The sequence below is a fragment of the Cyclopterus lumpus genome, chromosome 15 (genome assembly GCF_009769545.1).
Source record: "Cyclopterus lumpus isolate fCycLum1 chromosome 15, fCycLum1.pri, whole genome shotgun sequence".
Taxonomy (NCBI): domain Eukaryota; kingdom Metazoa; phylum Chordata; class Actinopteri; order Perciformes; family Cyclopteridae; genus Cyclopterus; species Cyclopterus lumpus.
Window position 1 is genome coordinate 15277270 of NC_046980.1, and position 746 is coordinate 15278015.

The window sequence follows — 746 nt, forward strand, 5'->3', positions numbered from 1 at the left end:
CCAGCATTGTCTGGTTGCCTGGCAACTGTCGGCGTGGCGTGGTTGCTAGGGCCGTGTGGGAGGGGGGGAGGTGATGCTGCTCTGATTTCCAGCTGAATTGAGGCAGTCAGTAGGGAGAAGCCCCCCTCTTCCACTCGACACACAGGACTCTATTGAACAATAGAGCTGTGCCAATGGGCCTGAGGCTAGTCAGACAAGCCCTTGTTCAGGGTCACACTGTGTTCATCCCACAGTCCTCCATGACTAATTAACTTACAGCGAAGAGTGTCGTTAGGACATCTGATGATGCATCCATCACTGGCACAGCCCTGGAATTTACATTAATGTGAGGTGCATTTCTGGCAGCCTGCCATGTTGGTGCAATCAAAGACTTGAAGAAAAAGAGAAAGTGTGGTGAAGCCGCCACACGTAGTGCTGCCACACAGCTTGTGCAGTCAAAACAGACCTGAACTGCTGGTCTTGGGAAATATTTGCCAGCTCTAACACAGTTATGGGAAAATTGAGAAAGCAGCCACATGGAGAAGGTAGCTATTGTAAAGAATAGACTATTATTAACAAGAACTTCAATCTTGTGACCTTCACAGCAGGTGGCAATGTTGATCAAAAGATTTCACTCATGTAGGCTCCTAATGTAAAGTGATGGAATTCTTGTGTTGTGGAGGAGAGTTTGGAGGGCAAAAGTCTTGTTTTCAGTGATGAAATGCTGAAACTGAGCTGCTGCTCTGACTAGAATGAAAAAGACAGTG